General features: G+C 39.0%; 1 protein-coding gene and 1 long non-coding RNA gene across 3 annotated transcripts in view; one reads left to right on the top strand and one right to left on the bottom strand.

Moving 5' to 3' along the window:
* NABP1 (nucleic acid binding protein 1) overlaps window positions 1-19276 on the bottom strand; it is a 94464-nt gene that overhangs the window by 13335 nt on the left and 61853 nt on the right. The gene's annotated exons all lie outside the window — the stretch shown is intronic.
* Window positions 1-19276, top strand: part of LOC117195543 (uncharacterized) — a 41244-nt gene that overhangs the window by 5495 nt on the left and 16473 nt on the right. The gene's annotated exons all lie outside the window — the stretch shown is intronic.

The raw sequence follows: 19276 nt of genomic DNA, 5'->3' as shown, positions 1-19276 counted from the left end.
GCTTTGAGGTTTCATTAAATCCCATTTGTTTATTTTTGTTTTTATTTCCATTACTGTAGGAGGTGGATCAAAAAAGATCTTGCTGTGATTTATGTTCAAGTGTGTTCTTCCAATGTTTCCCTCTAAGAGTTTTATAGTGTCTGGTCTTACATTTAGGTCTCTAATCCATTTTGAGTTTATTTTTGTGTATGGTGTTAGGGTGTGTTCTAATTTCATTCTTTTACATGTAGCTGTCCAGTTTTCCCAGCACCACTTACTGAAAAGACTGTCTTTTCTCCACTGTATATACTTTCCTCCTTTGTCATAGATTAGTTGAGCATAGGTGTGTGGGTTTATCTCTGGGCTTTCTATCTTGTTCCATTGCTTTTTGTTTCTGTTTTTGTGCCAGTACCATATTGTCTTGATTACTATAGCTGAGTAGTATAGTCTGAAGGCAGGGAGTCTGATTCCTCCAGCTCTGTTTTTTTCCCTCAAGATTGCTTTACCTATTCGGGGTCTTTTGTGTCTCCATACAAATTTTAAGATTTTTTGTTCTAGTTCCGTAAAAAATGCCATTGGTAATTTAATAGGGATTTCACTGCATCTGTAGATTGCTTTCGGTAGTATAGTCATTTTCACAATATTGATTCTTCCAATCCAAGAACATGGTATATCTCTCCATCTGTTGGTATCATCTTTAATTTCTTTCATCCGTGTCTTATAGTTTTCTGCATACAGGTCTTTTGTATCCCTAGGTAGGTTTATTCTTAGGTATTTTATTCTTTTTGTTGCAATGGTAAGTGGGAGTGTTTCCTTAATTTCTTTCAGATTTTTCATCATTAGTGTATAGGAATGCAAGAGATTTCTGTGCATTAATTTTGTATCCTGTAACTTTACCAAATTCATTGATTAACTCTAGTAGATTTCTGGTGGCATCTTTAGGATTCTCTATGTATAGTATCATGTCATCTGCAAACAGTGACAGTTTTACTTCTTCTTTTCCAATTTGTATTCCTTTTATTTCTTTTTCTTCTCTGATTGCTGTGGCTAGAACTTCCAAAACTATGTTGAATAATAGTGGCGAGAGTGGACATCCTTGTCTTGTTCCTGATCTTAGAGGAAATGCTTTCAGTTTTTCAACATTGAGAATGATGTTTGCTGTAGGTTTGTCATATATGGCCTTTATTATGTTGAGGTAGTTTCCCTCTATGCCCACTTTCTGGAGAGATTTTATCAAAAATCGGTGTTGAATTTTGTCAACAGCTTTTTCTGCGTCTATTGAGATGATCATATGGTTTTTATTCTTCAGTTTGTTAATATGGTTTATCACAGTGATTTATTTGCGTATATTGAAGAATTCCTTGCATCCCTGGGATAAATCCCACTTGATCGTGGTATAGGATCCTTTTAATGTATTGTTGGATTCTGTTTGCTAGTATTTTGTTGAGGATTTTTGCATGTATATTCATCAGTGATATTGGTCTGTAATTTTCTTTTTTTGGAGTATCTTTGTCTGGTTTTGGTATCAGGGTGATAGCAGGGGTGATACCAGGTGATACCAGGTATCTTTGTCTGGTTTTGGTATCAGGGTGATACCAGGTGTGATACCAGGCTGATACCAGGTGACCTCATAGAATGAGTTTGGGAGTGTTGCTTCCTCTGCAATTTTTTGGAGAGTTTGAGAAGGATGGGTGTTAGCTCTTCTCTAAATGACTGATGGAATTCACCTGTGAAGCCATCTAGTCCTGGACTTTTGTTTGTTGGAAGATTTTTAATCACAGTTTCAATTTCATTACTTGTGATTCATCTGTTCATATTTTCTGTTTCTTCCTGGTTCAGTCTTGGAAGGTTATAGCTTTCTAAGAATTTGTCCATTTCTTCCAGGTTGTCCATTTAATTGGCACAGAGTTGCTTGTAGTAGTCTCTTAGAATGCTTTGTATTTCTGCGGTGCTTGTTGTAACTTCTCCTTTTTCATTTCTAATTTTATTGATTTGAGTCCTCTCCTTCTTTTTCTTGATGAGTCTGGCTAATGGTTTATCAATTTTGTTTATCTTCTCAAAGAACCAGCTTTTAGTTTTATTGATCTTTGCTGTTGTTTTGTTTCTATTTCATTTATTTCTGCTCTGATCTTTATGATTTCTTTCCCTCTGCTAACTTTGGGTTTTGTTTGTTCTTCTTTCTCTAGTTCCTTTAGGTGTAAGGTTAGATTGTTTATTTGAGATTTTTCTTGTTTCTTGAGATAGGCTTGTATAGCTATAAACTTTCCTCTTAGAACTGCTTTTGCTGCATCCCATAGGTTTTGGATCATTGTGTTTTCATTGTCATTTGTCTCTAGGTATTTTTTTGTTTCCTCTTTGATTTCTTCAGTGATATCTTGGTTATTTAGTAATGTATTGTCTAGCCTCCATGTGTTTGTGTTTTTTACATTTTTTTCCCTGTAATTCATTTCTAATCTCATATCCTTGTGGTCAGAAAAGATGCTTGATATGATTTCAATTTTCTTAAATTTACTGAGGCTTGGTTTGTGACCCAAGATGTGATCTATCCTGGAGAATGTTCTATGCACACTTGAGAAGAAAGTGTAATCTGCTGTTTTTGGATGGAATGTCCTATAAATATCAATTAAATCTATCTGGTGTATTGTGTCATTTAAAACCTATGTTTCCTTATTTATTTTCATTTTGGATGATCTGTCCATTGGTGTAAGTGAGGTGGTAAGCCCCCCACTATTATTGTGTTACTGTCGATTTCCTCTTTTATAGCTGTTAGCAGTTGCCTTATGTATTGATGTGCTCCTATGTTGGGAGCATATATATTTATAATTGTTATATTTTCTTCTTGGATTGATCCCCTGATCATTTTGTAGTGTCCTTCCTTGTCTCTTGTAACATTCTTTACTTTAAAGTCTATTTTATCTGAAATGAGTATTGCTACTGCAGCTTTCTTTTGATTTCCATTTGCATGGAATATCTTTTTCCATCCCCTCACTTTCAGTCTGTATGTGTCCCTAGGTCTGAAGTGGGTCTTTTGTAGACAACATATATATGGGTCTTGTTTTTGTGTCCATTCAGCAAGCCTGTGTCTTTTGGTTGGAGCATTTAATCCATTCACGTTTAAGGTAATTATCGATATGTATGTTCCTATGACCATTTTCTTAATTGTTTTGGGTTTGTTTTTGTAGGTCCTTTTCTTCTCTTGTGTTTCCCACTTAGAGAATTTCCTTTCACATTTGTTTTAGAGCTGGTTTGGTGCCGGTTTGAATTCTCCTAGCTTTTGCTTGTCTGTTAAGCTTTTGATTTCTCCATTGAATCTGAATGAGATCCTTGCCGGGTAGAGTAATCCTGGTTGTAGGATCTTCCCTTTCATCACTTTAAGTATATCATGCTACTCCCTTCTGGCTTGTAGAGTTTCTGCTGAGAAATCAGCTGTTAACCTTTTGGGAGTTCCTTTTTACGTTATTTGTTGTTTTTCCCTTGCTGCTTTCAATAATTTTTCTTTGTCTTTAATTTTTACCAATTTGATTACTATGTGTCTCGGCATGTTTCTCCTTAGATTTATCCTGTATGGGACTCTGTGCTTCCTGGAGTTGGGTGTCTATTTTCTTTCCCATATTAGGGAAGTTTTCGACTATAATCTCTTCAAATATTTTCTCTGGTCCCTTCTCTCTCTCTTCTCCTTCTGGGACCCCTATAATATGAATGTTGTTACATTTAATGTTGTCCCAGAGGTCTCTCAGGCTGTCTTCATTTCTTTTCATTCTTTTTTCTTTATTCTGTTCCACAGCAGTGAATTCCACCATTCTGTCTTCCAGGTCACTTACCCGTTCTTCTGCCTCAGTTATTCTGCTATTGATTCCTTCTAGTGTAGTTTTCATTTCAGTTATTGTATTGTTCCTCTCTGTTTGTTTGTTCTTTAATTCTTCTAGGTCTTTGTTGAACATTTCTCACATCTTATCGATCTTTGCCCCCATTCTTTTTCCGAGGTCCTGGATCATCTTCACTATCATTATTCTGAATTCTTTTTCTGGAAGGTTGCCTATCTCCACTTCATTTAGTTGTTATTCTGAGGTTTTATCTTGTTCCTTCATCTGGTACATAGCCCTCTGCCTTTTCATCTTGTCTGTCTTTCTGTGAATGTGGCTTTTGTTCCGCAGGCTGCAGGATTGTAGTTCTTCTTGCTTCTGCTGTCTGCCTTCTGATGGATGAGGCTATCTAGGAGGCTTGTGCAAGTTTCCTGATGGGAGGGACTGGTGGTGGGTAGAGCTGACTGTTGCTCTGGTGGGCAGAGCTCAGTAAAACTTTAATCCACTTGACTGCTGATGGGTGGGGCTGGGTTCTCTCCCTGCTGGTTGTTTGGCCTGAGGCAACCCAACACTGGAGACTACCTGGACTCTTTGGTAGGGACTCTGGGAGGGCTAACACCAAGGAGGACTTCCCAGATTTTATGCTGCCAGTGTCCTTGTCCCTACGGTGAGCCACAGCCACCCCCCCGCCCCAGCCTGTGCAGGAAACCCTCCAACACTAGCATGTAGGTCTGGTTCAGTCTCCCCTGGGGTCACTGCTCCTTCCCCTGGGTCCCTATGCGCACACTATTTTGCGTGTACCCTTCAAGAGTGGAGTCTTTGTTTCCCCCAGTCCTGTCGAAGTCCTGCAATCAAATCCCAGTAGACTTCAAAGTCTGATTCTCTAGGAATTCCTCCTCCCATTGCTGGACCCCCAGGTTGGGAAGCCTGACGTGGGGCTCAGAACCTTCACTCCAGTGGGTGGACTTCTGTGGTATAAGTGTTCTCCAGTTTGTGAGTCACCCACCCAGCAGTTATGGGATTTGATTTTACTGTGATTGCGTCCCTCCTACCATCTCATTGTGGCTTTTCCTTTGTCTTTGGATGTGAGGTATCTTTTTTGGTGAGTTCCATTGTCTTCCTTTCAATGATTGTCCAGCAGTTAGTTGTGATTCTGGTGTTCTCACAAGAGGGAGTGAGAGCACGTCCTTCTACTCTGCCATCTTGGTTCAGGGCCCCTCTAAAAAGTGCATTTCTTTGGTTATCGAAATGGGTAATTGGATTTTTTTGAAGGTTTATAGTTCACAGTGATAAGTGCAGTACCATTTTATCTGATCTTCAGTGTCTAATTGTGTGGGGGCAATGAAGTTAGCTTGTGAGGAATAAGCTTTGTAGTTTCCCTTGGGAAGAAATGCATCCCTAAATGGCTTAATTCAACTCAGCTACATTATCTTTTTAATGACAGAGTGAATGACTTTGGCTTCTGTGTTCTAAAAAGTTTCTTTCAAGTGTGCCACACATGTAAATAGCTGCCTGAATTTATTGTTTATTCAGCTGAAAAAACAAAATATTATTGGCAACTGACCAAACTCAAAACTAGTAAAACAAAATTATTTCTTTATTGGTGGAAGATTTATCTAACTGGAGTATATATCATACACCTTATACTTAAAAGGATATTGTAAAAAATACTAGAAATCATGAGCACAGAGTGAGCGTAAGAAGCCTTCTGTAGGATCAAAAGTCCTTTTCATACTATATACCTAGATGCTTTAAAAAGAATTACTTGATATTTGCTAATGTTTCTCAGTGTCTTATGTTGCTATAGACTGAATGTTTCTGTCCCCCGGAACTTGTATGTTAAAATCTAGTCCCCAGTGTTTTAGTATTTGGAGCTGGGGCCTTTGAGAGGTGATTAGGAATAGAAGGCAGAGGGTCCTCATAAATGGGGTTAATGCCCTTATAAAATAGACCCCAAGGAACTCCCTTGCCCCTTTCACCATGTAAGGACACAGCAAATGACAGATGTCTTTGCACCAGGAGGTGGGCTCTCACCAGATACCAAATCTGCCAGTGCCTAGATCTTGGACTTCCCAGCCTCCAGAATTGTGAGATATTTATATTTCTCAATTTCTATTGTTTATAAGCCACCAGTTTATGGTATTCTGTTACAGCAGCCCTGACAGACTAAGACATATATAAAAATAAATAAACAAATGACAATTTAAAAAAACAGCGCTCCTGGTTTCAGAGTCCTGTTTCTTGCTCTAGTTGGCCCTACAATAAGTATGTGACAGTTTCCCCTAACATCATGCCTGACACCTGTTGGAGTGGAGGGCTTGATGACTCTTTATGAAATTTTGATTATCTCGGTTTCTCTATAGTAAAAATATATACCTTTCTTATTTCAAGCATTATAAAGCTGATACATGTGCTCTTCTTTCACACACTCACACACACACACACACACACACACACACACCAATAAATCACTAGAAAGAGACAGCAAATATTTCCTATAAGCCCTAAGTAAGAGATTTTCCTGTATGAACATAGAGTATCCCAGTTGGAAGGATGCTTACAGATCACGTACTCTAATGCCTTCATTTTGTATGTGAAAAAATACAGGCCCAAAGATGTGAACAGGATTACCATCTACAGCCTCTAATGAATTAATGGTTCTCAGTACTAATCATAGGCTGCTAATATCATGACAGGAGGGACAACAAGTCCAAACTAATTAAATCAGAATCTCTGCAGGTGGGATTCAGGCAGCAGTATGTTTTAAAACCCCTCAGGTAATTATAATGTGCAACCAAGTCTGAGAACCAGAGCAGGTTAGAAGAGATTTTTGTTGTTGTTGTTCAGAATATTTTCTTTATTTTTCGTATACCCATTAATATTTTGGAACAGTACCTATTTCCTTTATACTAGCTTGGGAAATCCTACACTGAGATAAATTTCTAAAAGCGAAATTACTCAGTATATAAGTAAGACTTCTGATATGTACAGTTGGCCTTCCATATTTGCAGGTTTTGCATCCAGGGATTCAACCAACCTTGGATGGTAAAAAATATTCTTTTTAATTCCAGAAAGTTCCAAAAAGCAAAACTTGAATTGACTGTGCAGGGCAACTATTTGCATAGAATTTACATTGTATTTTCAACTATTTACACAGCATTTACATGGTATTAGGTATTATAAGTAATCTAGAGATGATTTAAAATATATGGGGGGGGGTGTGCGTAGGTTATATGAAATGACATAGTATTTGCCATTTTATATAAGGGACGAGTATCCTCAAATTTTGGTATCCATGTGCGGTCCTAGAACCAATCTTCTGCAGATACCAAGGGACAACAGTATTGTTCAGTTATATTTTAGGAATTTTGAAGCGATTTACACTCCCATTTGCCCTTTGTATGTTCATTGAACATAATTCATTAATTTATTTAACAAATCTTTATTGAACAACTACTATGTGCCAGCAGTGGGACTGCATCAGTAAAAAATAATGCAAACAAAAATCACTGACTTTGTAGAGCTTACATTCTAATGTCAGTAAACAGGCAAGAGACATAATAAATCAGTAAAATTATATAGGGCATTAGAAGGCAGTGAGTACTAAGGTGAAAAATGAAGCAAAGGAGGGCATAGGGATTTAGCAGGAGTGGCTAAAAAGAGTGGGTGAGGAAGATGATATTTGACTGAAGCTACAAAGGAGGGAAGGGAGCCATTGAAAATGCTCAAGCTGTCTGGCTTTTTCCAGGAACAGTAAGCAGGCTGCTGGGACTGAAGTGGAGTGAGCTAGGAGAGAGTGTAGAAGATGCGGATAAGGAGGGGGCATATCGTACATGAGGGCTTTGGAACGTGTTCAGCAAAGACCTGATGTGCTAATCGGACTTAACAGTATCACTCTGACTGCTGGGTGGAGAACAAAAGGAGCAAGTGTGGAAGTAGGAAAATCAGTTAGGTTATGTATTAATCCCGGAGATGTGCACTGGCTTGCACCAGGGTGGCAGCAGTGACAATGGTAAAATGTGATCAGCATGTGGATATATTTTGAAGACAGAGCCAACGGGTTCAGTCTGGTTGGAAGTAGAGTATGATAAAATGAGATGAATTAAATATGACTTTCAAATTGACGGTCTGAGCAACTGGAAAGACAGAGTTGTCATTCACTGAAATGGAGAAGACTACAGATGGAACAGTTTTGGGGGTTGTGGGAAGATCAGCCTGGCCATTTTAGACATGAAAAACAGGGAGGCAGGAAGAAGAGAGTCAGCAGAGTGGTGTTCTGGATGCCAAGTAAATCACATGTTTCTTGGAAGGGGTGATTGTTGTGTCAAGTGCTGCTGATAGATCACATGAGATAAAACTGAGAGTTGATCACTGGCTTTTGGAAAAACGAAGGTCATTAGTGATGTCGACAAGAGCAGTTGCAGTAGAGTTCGTGGGGGTAAAAATCTCAATGGGTTGAGTTCAAGAGAGAACAGAAGTTGAGGAATTGGAAATGTTAAAGCAAGTGTATATAGCTCCTGGACTTCCCTGGTGGCGCAGCGGTTAAGAATCTGCCTGCCAGTGCAGGGGACACGGGTTCGAGCCCTGGTCCGGGAAGATCCCACATGCCGTGGAGCAACTAAGCCCATGTGCCACAACTACTGAGCCCGCGCACCACAGGTTCTGAAGCCTGCATGCCTAGAGCCCATACTCTGCAACAAGAGAAGCCACCGCAATGAGAAGCCCGTGCACCACAACGAAGAGTAGCCTGCGCACCGCAACGAAGAGTAGCCCTTGCTTGCTGCAACTAGAGAAAGCCTGCATGCAGCAACAAAGACCCAACACAGCCAAAAAAAAAAAAAAAAAAAAAAGTATATAGCTCCTTCTAGAAGGTATGTTGCAAAGCAGAGAGAAATGGTGCAAAAACTTGAGGGAAAAGTGGGACAGAAGAGAGTTTTTTTTTAAGATGTGAAAAATAATATCATGACTGAGGCTGAAGGGAGTGTTTCAGTAGAGAGAGGGAGAAATGGGAATTTCTGGAGACAATTCGTGTCCTTGAATAGTTGAGAGGGGTGGGAGCAAGTGCCCTTGTGAAGGGGTTAATGGGAGCATGTTAGATTTTTCTGTGACAGGAGGGGAAATACTAGTGGGTATGGTGGTGTGGTGTGTGTAAATTCTCTTCTGATTGCCACTGTAAGCAAGATCACCAATTTAGAGTGAAGATGGGGAGGAGATGATGAAAAGTGAGAAGACAGTGCTAAATAGTTGTTAGGGAACATGGGAGAGTGAGTGAGCTAGGGGAATGTATTGATATTACAGTTTTAGAACAAGACTAGGGACTTCCCTGGTGGTGCAGTGGTTAAGTATCCACCTGCCAACGCAGGGGACACGGGTTCTAGACCTGGTCCAGGAAGATCCCACATGCCGCCCGTGCGCCAAAACTACTGAGCCCACGTCCCACAACTACTGAAGCCCGCGCGCCTAGAGCCTATTTTCTGCAACAAGAGAAACCACTGCAATGAGAAGCCCGCGCTCCGCAACGAAGAGTAACCCCTGCTCATCACAACTAGAGAAAGCCCGTGCGAAGCAATGAAGACCCAATGCAGCCATAAATAAATAAATAAATACATGTACTAAAAGAGAACAGGACTAAAGTCTTCCTTGAAAGCAGTTAGCAGTATAATTTACAGTTAGACCAGCACACGTGGTTTTGTATTTTTCTTCAGGCACACTCATCTGTGAAGGTTTAGGCACAGACTAGACTAAGAATTGGATTTAACCAAAATTAGAGTTTTGACAAGTGACAGTAACCCTGGTTTCTGCAACATATGTTGTACAAATATTTCCCAGTTTGGGATTTGCCTTTTCCTTTTATCTATATATTTTTTGAACTATGGAAATTTTATAAATTTTATATTTTTTATGGTAAAATCTATTGTCTTTTCCTATGGTTTCTTTCATTGCTTTTTGGCTTGAGGGAGTCCTTCCTCATAAAGGGATGATATGAACTTCTATAGCTTCTCTAATTTTTTATGGTTGAATTTTTAACTCTTTAATCTATCCATATGTATTCTGTGATACAAAGTTTTAATAAAATAGTCATCAAAAAGTTCCTTTTTCCCTACATTAATTATTAAAGAAACAATTCCTTACCCTTAGGTTTGTAACTTCTTTAAAATATATTATCTTATTATCTTTTTATATTTTATAAGTTCTAGTCCCACATTATCACTTCTGGGTCACTGATTTATCTGTCTATTCTCAGTACTTAACATGCTTTAACTATTGTATATTTATAATTCTTCAGCATCTGATAAAGCAGGTACCAATCTCCAGCCCCTTTTATAAACATTCTCTAACCATTTTTGCTTACTTATTTTTCTAGAAAATTTTGTCATGATTCAAAAATAGGCCCCTCTCAGGGTTTGTATGGAATCGAAAGAAGCCTAAACATTAGTTTGGGAAATATAAATTTCTTTGTAATATCCAAGTTCCCCATTCAGGACCCACACTGTGATCTTCTATACTGATCTTCTAAATTTTGCTGGATTAACTACTCATTCATGTTTTTATACATCTTAAATCCCACTGAGATATAGTTTTGCTTTGATTTTGATTTTACTAGAGTGAGTCCTCAAGTAAATTCCCCAGAAAGAAAAGCAGAAGGTAACTTTCTGGTACTTTACGTACCAAAAATGTCTAATTTTTTTTCTCATATACATATCATATCTTGGGCATGTATAGAATCTTGATATTGTAATCCTTTTCTCTTAATAGTTATCCCTAAGTCCAATGGATAGAATGTTTCTTGAAACACTACTATTAGAAGGAAAAAAATGGAAAACAACCTAAATGTCAAAAAGGAAGAGATTTATTAAATGGTAGTGTATCCTTCGTAGGCAAGTCTATAAACTATTTTTAAGTTAGGTAAATATATATGCATGATAAGGAAATAAGTCCATGTGGAAAAAAGGACGCTGCATAACATGTATACTATGATTAGGTTTTTTGAAAAATAAAACCCTACATGGGTATATATTCATATATCTATTTTCATATCTATACATCTGGAAGAACATGAACCAAAAATTAACAAATCACTATGGGGATTAAGATTAATGTGTGTGGAAGGAAGAACTTTCACTTTTTATTTTATATACTCTCAATTATTTGAAGTTTTAGAATGATGTCTTATTACTAATTAACAGTGTAGAGTTTTATGCAGCCAATGTACACATTTACTTGACCTTTTCCATGCCTTTATTTCACTCTATGCTGTTGAACACACTCCCTCCTGTACAAACACTGGTTTAGGTGACTCTTCTGAGTCTTTCCATGACACACTATACTTAATCCAATTTAGAACTTTGTATTTTAATTTATAATTGCCTATTTATTTGTCTATTTTTTCCAACTAGACTGGAAAGTCAGATACTTTCCCTATTTCATCATTTTATACCTTATAGAGTGCCAGTTCAATGACTATTTGTTGAAAGTGTCTATGATTTGAAAGGGAATGCGTATTATCTGGTTCTCTGGAAAGTAAAAGAAACAGTGCTCAGAAGGTAAAAAGGGAAGTGATAGAGGCAGGATGGAAAGTCCTGAAGATGGGTTGTGTCCATTGGCTGAGCAGCTGAACTACCGAGGGAGAGGTTCCCTTAACTGCAGTCTAAGTAGATCAAAGGAACAAGGTGGAGATGTGTGCGAGAAACTAGGTAAAAGTGGTGAGAAGGTAACTGGCCTTCTCCTTTGGGGGAATTCCACACTTCAGTAGGAAACTATTATGTAAATGTCTGTCTCTGGTGATCTAGTAGTTTCTGTATCCCATGTGGATGGGATACACAGAAGTAGCATGGGACTTCTGAAGGGGAAGTTGGAAGGCAAATATCACTATAAAAGCAAGAGAAAGCAGGACTTGCTTATTAGGGTAAAGACTAAGCTGTCCCCCAAAAGAGACACCAAAAAGTATACATCTATATGCAGAGGCTTAAATAACATGTTTTCTCATGTTACAGTAAGGTGAACAGTCCAGCTTCGCAGGGAGTCTCTGCTCCACAGAGTCATTCAAGGACCCATATTCCTTTCATTTATTGCTTCATGGTCAAAGTTAGGTTGTGGGGATATTCAGTGTTCCAGCCTGAGGAAAGGGAAAAGAGAGGAACTTCAAGGCAAGTCACTTATCTTTTAAGGTAGAGATGATCCAGAAATTACATATAACTTCAATTTACCCATTACTTCTACTTACATCCCATCAGCCAAAACTTAGCCACGTAATCACATCTAACTGTGAAAAGAGGATGAAGCTGTAGTCTTTAGCTGAGTAGCCATGTACCTAGTGTAACTTCTATTTCTATGGAAGAAGGGAAGTATGGATTTTGGAGAAAAACTAGTTTCTGCCATAGAAAGAAATTATTGTTTTCATAACCTGAGTAATAAAAGTTGTCTTGAAACTCTAGTTGCCGTCAGATGCTGGTCTACTACTACTAATGCACGTGCAGTGCAAAGACCAAGGACAATGGAAGAAACTTAAAGCTAAATGTATTCAACGTAGGAGATTGTCCTTTATTATGAGATAATGTTAAAATATCTTTAATGATATGCATAGCATTTTTTTTCTTTTTTTGTTTTTATTTTCTATGCATAGCATTTTAAATGTCTTAAAAAAAAAAAAAAGTAAGATAGAACATGGGCAAAACTACTATCAGTATACCCATTCCCCAACTTCTGTGTGTGTGTTTGTTGAAATTTTACTGATTCTTGAAATCCTTATCTGAGACCAATGCATCATATTGCTGAGACCAAGCACAGAGGGTCAGCAGAAAGGCCAGTAGTTAGGAGTAGAGTCCCTACGCCTCCTTCAACATTGAAGGTGGCATCTCACCCTCAGAATAGGTTTCTTAAACTCTCCCCACTGGACCCGCCATCATCTCCCTCTCCATCACCAGTAAGGTCTCCCTCCTCTGGACTCCCATAGTATGCTTTACATGGTTCTACTGCAGCATTTATCACATTGCATTGTATCAAAAGTTACTGTCTCTCTCCTCCAACTTGAACATGATCACCTCAAGAATAAGGACCATCTGCTCATTGAAGCTACTAGTTCTTTTTCAAGATGAAAACATCTGTATTAATTTGCTAGGGCTACCCTAACAAAATACTACAGACTGGGTGGTTTAAACAGCAGAAATTTATTTTCTCACAGTTATAGAGTCTATAAACCCAAGATCAAAATGTCAGCAGGATTTGTTTCTTCTGAGGCCTTTCTCCTTCCAGATGGCTGCCTTCTCACTGTGTCCTCACATGGTCTTTCCTCTGTGCACATGGATCCCTGGTGTCCATACATCCAAATTTCCTCTTCTTATAAGGACACTGGTCAGATTGGGTTAATATCCTGCTTCGTACCAGTCAGACTGGATTAGGACCCTAACAACCACATTTTAACTTGTCTCTTTAAAGGCCCTACCTTCAAAAACAGTCACATTCTGAGTTACTGGGGATTAGGACTTTAGCATATCAATTTTGGGGGGCAAAATTCAGTCCATAACACCTTTATGATCTTTGTTGATTATAAAAGTAATATAATATTTTTAAAATCAAATCATACAAAAATGTATAAGTAGAAAGTCAAAGTCTCCTATCACTTCACTTCTCATGACAATATCTCCCAACAGTTAGGGGTAATCAGTGTTTCGTAAATGAATGAGTGAGTGAGCATGGGGTGGGCTTCATATTACACCTGAGAAAAATGAGCCACCAAGAGGCTAAGCAACTTTTTCTAGGTCATAAAACTAGTTAATGAAAAGAGAATCATACCCAGTTCTACCAATTTCTCATCTAACATTCATATTTCTCTTTAAAAGTTACCAAACTTGGGAATTCCCTGGTGGTCCAGTGGTTAGGACTCGGCACTTTCACTGCCAGGGCCGGGGTTTGATCCCTGGTCAGGAACCAAGATCCCGCAAGCCGTGAAGCACGGCCAAAAAAAATTAAAAAGTTACCAAACTTAATTAAGTGCTTTTCACTTATATTTGCCTTTGTCGTAGGCTCTTTCTGCAGCCAGAAACAGATATTCACTTGGGTTTTCATGTACTTATTGCTGCATCACAAACCTCGTCAAAATTTAGTGAATTAAAACAGCAGTTATTTCATTTTCACAATCCTGTAGGCTGGCCATCTGGGTGTAACTTCTGATTGCCTTGCCTGCAGTCACTCATGTGGCCTCATTCACATGTCTGCCAGCTGGTGCTGGCTCTGCCCTGGGGTGCTTCTGTTGCCCTCCACAAGGTTTCACATCCTCTGGTAAGCTACACTGGGCTTCAGAGCTTGGTGATCTCAGGATTCCAGGTGGTGAAAGTGGAAGCTGCAAAGTCTTTTGCAGATTAGACTCTGGAACGGGCATTATGTTACTTCTATCACATTCTTTTGGTCCAAGTCAGTCACAAGGCCAACCCAGATTCAGGGGGGTGGAGAGACAGGTTCTGCCTCTTCATGGAAGGAATAGCAACATCACATTGCAAAAAAGTATGTGGACACAGGAAGGTGTGATTCACTGGGGGGCATTACCATAATGCTTTTCCACAGCTGACATTTCCTACAGGATGACATTCTGTGTGTTGGCCTTCCTATCATGCCCACAACTTCCTTTTAAGAAAGTAAATAATTCATATGGTATCATGCTTTGTACTTTGCAACTCGCCACCTGGCTTCAAGTCAGACTGGAGATTAGTGCTTGTATTAGTTAGGATTAGAGCCAACTTCAAGTGAGAGAAAACCCCGTATGGCTGGACTTAAAGCAGAAGTTTATTTCTGATTCTTGTTAAAGTCAAGAGGTAGGTTCTTCAGAATTGGTATTGGCCTCCACATTCTCTGGCCTCTTCTTTCTTGTTTTGCTCCATTGACTGTACCTTCCATCACCAAGGTTGCCTCATGATCCAAAATGGCTGCCAAAACTCCAAATATTACAGTCTGTTTCACCCAGCAGGAAGGAAAAAAGGGAGGGAAAATAGAATCCACTCTTATAATGATACTTCCTAGATGTTGTACATCTGACTTCCACTCATATCCCATTGGCCTGCACTTAGTTACAAAGCTATACCTATCAGCACAGGGGATTGGGAACCGTACTCTTTATTTCTGATAGCTCTGTGCCCAGCCAAAAATTAGGGGTTCTATTACTACAGAAGAAGGAAAGAGTAGATATTGATGGATAATCAGCAGTCTCTGCCACAGTGCTCAGCCTAAAGCCAGACATCAGTATGCTGCCCATGGGCATATAATGTGGCCTGGTATGAGAAATATGCCCAACAGATATGCGTTATTAATTCATTCCTTCTGCAAACATATTTATTTACTGAGTCTTTTCTATGTGCCAAGCACCTTTCTAGCTACTAAAAATAGAGCAGAGAACAAAACAGACAAAGTCACTGCCTTCATTTAGTTATACTCTAGTTTGGAAAGATAGGCAATAAACAAACAATATAAAGTAAAAAATTGATAACTGATATGAAAAATTCATCTAGATGAAGGGGTAGACAGTTAAGAAATGTGAGTGGGAGAGGATAGCTATTTTAGGTAGGTAGGACATGAATGAAGACAGCCATGCAGATATCTGGAAGAAAAGGCACAGGCAGAGGGAACAGTAAATACAAAGGCCTTGAAGCAGGAGCATGCCTGGAATGTTTGAGGAACAGCAAGGCATAACTAGAACAAGGAGTGGAGGAGTGGTAGGAATTGAGGATGAAGAGGTAGCCAGAGGCCAGACCATAATAAGGACCAAGTAGTGGATTGTCAGTAAGATACTCTTTCTTCAGGAGTCTGAAAGCAAAGATGTGTCAAGGTTCCTCAAGATCACCCCAGGTTCAGCGATTTGCTAGAAGGACTCACAGGACTCAGCTTATAGTCATGCTTAAGGCTATGACATCAACAGGATACAGAGCAAAATCAGCAAAGGGAAAAGGTGTATAGGGCAAAGTCTGGAGGAAGCAAGCTTCCAAGAGTCCTCTTCCAGTAGACTCACACAGGAGGTGCTTAATCCCTCCAGCAACAGATTGTGACAACATGTATGAAATGCTCTCTACTAGGGAGCTCATTACAGACTCAGTGCCCAAGGTTTTTACTGAGGATGGGTCACATAGGTACCCTCTTCCTAGCACATATCAAATTCCCGACTGTCAGAAGGAAAGCAGGTTTTTAGCATAAACCATATTGTTGGTACAAACAGTTTAGGCACAGTGAGCCATGCTTATCATTTAGCAAATGGTCAGAACCCTACTGAAACCTAAATTCTCAGATGGCAGTCAAGGGCCAACCTTGCAAGCAGATCTTTCTATCTTAGAAACATAGCAGTCTTGGACCTGTTGTTAACTCTTTTCTACATAAAAGCACAGAGAGATATGCATGAAGCAAAGCAGAATATGAGCCAGGAAACTAAACAGAGACTAAGCAGACTCCATGGGTTAGTGGAAGCAATTCATAAATAGAATCCATGCGATAAATAAACTGAGACGTAGCCAGAGGGCAGAAGCAACAGCAGGAGGAAGAAGCAGAGAGCAAAGAAGCCGAATCAAATGAATAAAAGGACATCGTGTGCAGGAAGAACAAACATCCTTCTATGTGACGACCACCCCGGGATTCCTTTGGGGACATGAGAATTCCTAGATGATCCCAGAGACCAATAAACAGTGCTCTCCATGAGGCCCGATTGCTCCATTAAAATGACTTCCCATACTTGCCTCCTAATTTCCTCTTGTATCGTCGTATAGTAAATTCCCATCACCCAAGATCGGAGGCATGACTGTAACCTGGAGGCTTACAATCGGAGGCTCCTGGTAACCTGAAACCTCCTCACTAATATACCTGGGATTTCAGCCATTCAAAGCATAGACTTTAGAGAGGAAATTAGTACGGTGACCAAGGGATCACTGGCCAACTGGTTGAAGGACCCAGAGTTGTAATATAGCATGGACTACCCCACCCCTCCCCCCACCACATGGAGCCACGTTCCAGTCATATCAAACCACTCACAACTGGACTCAGAGGCTAAGTGGACTTTTATGCTTTTGAGATTTTCATCATGTACTTCACTCTGTCTAGAATTTCTGGTTTTTTCATCCTCAAAAAAATACCTCTGCTGGATGCTGTTTGCATTCTCTATGAAGTGTCTCTGACCGTTTCTCTCCCCGCACTCTTGTCTACTGTCTTTTAAATGAATTCTTCCCTCTGCACTGCTCTCTTCGCTATTGGTCTATAGTTCTGTAGTAACACTTATAAAACATATTGTAATCAACTCCTTATGCATCTGTCTCTGAAATGAATTATGTTTCTAGTACCTAGCATAGTACTTCACAAATGGTGATGTTTTAATAAATGCTTAGTTGGTGAATGAATGAATGAATGAACCAAGAAACAAATGCGTTGAGTCACGTATTGAAGAGTTCTGATTCCAGAAGTCAAGGACAAAGCTCCTATTCTCAATTCTCATGCTTGAAACAATAATATCTCTTATCTATTGGGATGCTTATTATTTTCCAAAATTATATTGCTTTTGCGCTACATTATTTCTTTGATGATACTGTTGCTTTATAGATGTTAAATAGCCATGTTAGCATTGATTCTAATCATTTCCCTAGTGAGGAAGCAAATTTTTTTAACTTTTATTTTTTAATTATGGGAGGACTTAAATATTCCCCAACTAAAAAAGCATGTGAAAAATATACCCAATGTTGTGGTTTCTGAGTATGTTTATACAAGTAAATAAACACACAGAATCGCTCTCCTGCTATGGAAGTACTTCCTATTACTACTGCCTCATATATGCATGTATATTTTTCAAATTAAACTTATCAGAGGGGAATAATTTCAAGAAATATTGTTTTTACAATCCACTGCTTATGGCACTGAAAGTGAATTCCTTAAGAAATTTAATAATAAAACCAGTTCTTAAAAGCCTAGTCATGGTCATAGCAAACATCAAATAAAATCTAAATTGTTAGTCTTTTCACAAGATCTCTTTTGAGTAGTGGCCCTTTAAAATCTAGTAGTATATTTTATAGCTTTCCTTTACTTCCCTATGGAGTTATCAGAATTATCAGAATGAAGGCCTTTGCTTGAATACTTTGATGACATGTCGTGATTGGCTGTTAACATGCAAGAGGTTGCAAGAGCCAAACAAAATGGATTCCTAGAAACTAAGGTCAGATTTTTAAAAAATAGCATCATCTGAAACTAAAGGTAATTAGAATTGATTTCTAAGTTCCACCATTAGCCATCTAAGAGAGGATTTGCAAATATATGTGAATGAGATGGGGTATTGCCTGGTTTGCATGTGTTTTTGTGGGGGTGGAAGGGAAACTAATATTTTTTTATTTTCTTTGTGTCAGGCGGTTAACATACACTTTCATTTAATCATTACAACACCCCCTCTAAAATAGGACTCCGATCCACAGTCCATAGTTGGGAAAGTAAAGGTAGGAGAGAGAGGCTGCAGGCCACACAGTGCAGAGCAGAACTGAAATTCCAACCTAGTTTCTCTGACTCCAGAGTTTGTGTCTCTACCACCCAATATAGGAGGCCAGGTTATCACATCACAGCATATAAATGACTCTAATTAAATGTAACCTATCCTGGATATCATCCCCCAAATGGAATTTTCTGCTTGGAGACTGAATTAAAAAAAAAAAAAAGAATAGAACAGGGGTCAGCAAGCTATGACCCCAAACTCGTTTTGGTAAATGAAAAGGTGCTGGAATGGTGCCACACCCATTGCCAATGGTTGCTTCCAAGCAAGGGCAGTGTTGAGCAGTTGTGACAGAGACCACACGGTCTGCAGAGCCCAAAATATTTACTATCTGACCTTTTTCAGAAAAACTGTGCCAACCTCTGGAATAGAACCTTTGTCAATCAATATGCAGTGCTGTCCCAGGGAGAGAGGTTCAGTGTTGGGCAGACACTTGGAGAGCTGTACTGCTGGGCAGGTGCGGGGATCTGCTGACTCTGCCCCATCCTGGAGGAAGTATTTTATAAAATGAGTCAATTCCACTTGCCCTGACCTATTGTCCATCAAGGAATTCCATTACAGAGACCATTCTCTGGGTACCATGATCACTGAAAACACGTATGAAGAAAAACATTAAATAATATAGTTGCTATAAAAACATAACCTAACAATAAATTAGTAGACTAGAAATAGAAACTAATACATACAGAAAAACTTTTCAAGTTTGGTTTAGGCTGCCCATCCCTGAACCAATTAAACATTGGTAAAGGAGATGGGGTTATGGTGATGGGTTTAAACTAATCTTGGCCACCACTGGCCACCCAATATGACAGCTAATCTTAAAGGTGGAGTCAAGTGTATGTTGACAGACCAATCACCATATTCACTACAAACATGATTTGGTGATGAAGGGTCTTTTAAGACGTAGCATAAAAATATACAATCCTAATTAAACAGTACAGTTGTCATTATTATTCTCCCATTTGACACACAGATTTAACTGATCATAAATGACCAAAAA

Source organism: Orcinus orca, chromosome 7 (assembly GCF_937001465.1).
Source record: "Orcinus orca chromosome 7, mOrcOrc1.1, whole genome shotgun sequence".
Taxonomy (NCBI): Eukaryota; Metazoa; Chordata; class Mammalia; order Artiodactyla; family Delphinidae; genus Orcinus; species Orcinus orca.
Note: the sequence above shows the minus strand (reverse complement) of the source record. Positions and strands in the feature narration are given on the sequence as shown.